Source organism: Impatiens glandulifera, unplaced genomic scaffold, assembly GCF_907164915.1.
Source record: "Impatiens glandulifera unplaced genomic scaffold, dImpGla2.1, whole genome shotgun sequence".
NCBI classification, from domain to species: Eukaryota; Viridiplantae; Streptophyta; class Magnoliopsida; order Ericales; family Balsaminaceae; genus Impatiens; species Impatiens glandulifera.
The window spans coordinates 91,518-95,342 of NW_025919226.1; positions in this window are offsets into that span (position 1 = coordinate 91,518).

The following is a 3,825-nucleotide window of genomic DNA, read 5'->3' on the forward strand; positions in this document are numbered from 1 at the left end:
AAAAGAGTGAAATTGTTATAAAAATTAAGTTAATTTTAACCCGGTCAAAGAACTTAATCAATCTCAACTTCCATGTGCAGGTACAGCTCAAGCCGTATCAGACCGGTTAAAGCTCTTGCTTCAAAAATCCGGTCATGATCAAGAAAGGTCGGTTGAATCCTTTTAACCGGATCGGCTGAAAGTAAAAGTGTCATAATCCGGTTTACTCAAAATATTTAGGATCATAAAGCTAAATGGAAAACTATGTCAAATGATGAATTTGTGAAGATGACGTAATGATATCTCTTGGAAACATGCAAGAAGAAAGATCCAGGTCAGAAGCATGCAACGAAAGAAATGATGACTATTTACCTAAGTCTGCAAGCAACATCCGATTCAGGTGGCCGGCCTAATGCATGGCTGCCAAATGTCCAAAATGGCAAGGCGTGCACGCAATCTTTTTGAACCGGCACGACTTTCAACGACCAATCTCCTGGAGAGATAAAAGATGATCGTTGTCATCCTTTCACTATAAAAGGAAGTCGAAGCGTCTCCAAAACAGCGAGAGAGCAACAGTGAAAAAGAAATCTTACGCGCGACCTTGAATAGTGATTGAAATTTTTGAAATTGTCTTGTAGTCTGTGTATTTACAAATCTGTAAAAGTGTATTACAAATATTGTGTGAGCATTATAAAGTGAACGACGAGCAGTAAATAAGACTCGATCGTGTTGTGTTGTTGAATATTCCTTAGTGAATATCCTTCTCACTATTTGAGAAGAAGGGGTGACGTAGGAGTGTTTGCTCCGAACATCCATAAAATCATGTCTCGTGTTCTTCATTTCTTTTTATTTGTCTTTCCGGCTCACTACCATCAACCTAACCGAAACATCTAAGTATCTCAATCGAACCTAAATATCATTAACTTAGCTGAACCAGTTATCTCCTTAAACTGACTACTTTTAAATACCCTCCAAACCGAATTGTGTGAGTTGCTTCAGATTGAAACGGACATTTCCGCACTTGAACTCGGTTCAAGAGTCTGTGACAATCTTTGTAGTGTTAATAGCGGTTCTAGTCTTTAACCGAATTAGTTCCAATTTGTATTGTGTTGTAAGAGATTACCGATTAGTCGGACCCCGGTCCCCTATCGGCCATCCCAATCCTAACAAATACATTAATGAATATAGTCATTAGTTTCAATTAAAATATAGAACATTGAGTTTGACATATGTTAATTTGTTGTATCATCTCCTGTTTTTAAGTCGTGTAATGTTAATTGCTATCATTTCTCCTTTAATAAGTACAACGTATCTTGCAATATGAGTATTTTGGTTAAACATGTTTACTTTTATATGATCTACATTGAGTTCTAATTAGTTTTGTATTTGATATTGGTTGAACAGGGTATCTTGAGATATGAGTAGAAAATCTCAAAAAAAGAGGGATCTAAGTGAATATGAATATACAAAATTTGTCGAGGTATAATTTGGATTATAGAGTTATAATTTTATTAATAGAGTTATTTATTTCTTTACAAAGTTTGTTACTGGTTGTAGGATGTGCGATACTATAAGATTGCCGATAGAAGAAAAAAAATGATAAAGAGGTTCCAAAGACAAAAGCTTCATCTTCTAAACATACCAAAATGGTAATATCCCCAAAAGAAAAACAACTCTTTTCAAGACGAACAACCCCAAAACAACCATCCCCAACTACACCCATAAAATCGTATCCCAAAAAATAGTAGCCCCCAAATAACCCGTACCCCCTTAACAAGCATTACTTACTTCATCTCCTAAACCTAAAAACCAAAAATCCAACCAAAATAAGAAGTCTACTCCAAACAAACTGCCTTCAACTTCAGTTCAACAAAGTCTTCAACTTATCCCTTCTGATGGTTTAGAACTCAACTTGACACAACAAATATTGTGGTCAATTGTGCCCTCATCCTCGACAATACATACCCAACTCAGCCATCCTCAAATATTGAAATGGAAAGATGAGGATGAAGAAGATACAATATAGGATGTAGACCTAGACGATCTTTCCAAATCGTCAAAGACCTACATATAAATTGTTGAAAAGAAGTAAGTTTATTCATTTAAGTTATGTGTATATTGTACTTGTAAAAATATAAAATGACTTTGATTTTAACCCTAGTATGTTTTTGCAGCTTCTTTTTGGATATTTTGAAAGAAATACATAGGATAATCACTGATTATTGGAGGGGGCATGTTTGAACTGGAATCAAGTTCCCGAAGACATTAAGAACATTTGGTGGGATCAAATCACGGTATGTTTTGTTGTATTACTCTAATTGATTTTCATTATCAATTCATTATTCTATGTCTTAACAAATTTATATAACTTGTTGTAGGAGACATTTGAGTGAGATCCCATTGAGGAGGGGGATGTGAATAACTTTTCAAAAAGAAGGGTAGTGCCAAGATAAGAAACTTTGTGACTAGGGCAAAATCCTTTTTGAAAAAATCCTCACATGTTACCCTAGAAGACTAGAACGAAATGAAAACTAAATTTGATTAGCCAAAATATTATGAGAAGTACACCAAGGACAAAGGAAATCGAAAGAAATACTTAGAAAGCGGTGGTGCTACATATTGTGGGGTTCAATCTTGGGTATAGAACATTAAAAAATGGTAATTAAGTAATTTATTTATTTGAGTTGTATTTGATTGATTGAGTTTTATATTACTAACACCTAAATTTATAATTTATAATAGACAAAGGAATTTGAAAGACACCCTTCCCATCTTGAAATATTTGAGAAGACACATAAAAAGAAGGATGGTACATTGAGTGGAAATAGGGCAGCAAAAGTTGTTGTAATACTAATATTTTATGTTCATTAAAAGGTTGAGCTTTATTTTTTTATACACAACTAACTATATTTTTTTTTATGTAGCATTCTTTTACTCAACTCCTTCAAACTCAGTAATTTTTGGATTCAAATGAACAGAAATCTGAAATGGAGTTGTGGATGGAGGCAAAAGGGAGTTCCAAGAGAGGGCGTGTGTTTGGAATAGGCTATATGGGCCGAAAATAGGTATTAGAAGATGGACAATCTAGCACACAATTTTCTTTAGAGTTAAATACACTTAAAGAAACCGTTAGTGCTTTACAAATTCTAAATTCTGAGAAAAAGAAAGAGAATGCACTACAAAAAGAAAAAATTGAGAGATGTAATAAAGAGTATGTAGAACAACCAGAGAGAATAAACTATTAGAGTCCAAGTTGAACTAGTTTAGGACAAAGTTGTTCTTCAAATTCAAGTGTAGTCTTTAAAAGAAAATTTTGATACTTTCCTAGCATTATAGACTAAGTCCGGGCAACAAACAATCTCAAAAATTCCCACTCATTACGGTTGATGAAGATGGTTAGTGATTCAATTTTTAATTTGGTAATATGCTTCATATTAAAATGCAATCCATATGCTATTATCATAATGCTATTAATTTTAGTTATAATAACAAAGATTTAAGTATGTTGAATTATAGGTTTGAATAATTAATAGGTAGATTTAAGAAGGTTGAATTGTAGGTTAGTGTTTTATGAAATTTATTTAGTAAGTTTTCAAGTGATTTAGTTTTATGTTCAATATATGATTTTTAAATGTTGTCAAGTGATTTAGTTTCATGTTTAATATTGTCTAATTAATAGGTTAGTGTTTTATGAAATTTATTTAGTAAATTTTCAAATGATTTAATTTTATGTTCAATATATGAATTTTTTAATGTTGACTAAATAATAGGTTAGTGTTTTATGAAATTTATTTAGTAAGTTTAAAATAATTCAGTTTTATGTTAATATATGAGTTCTTTTAATGT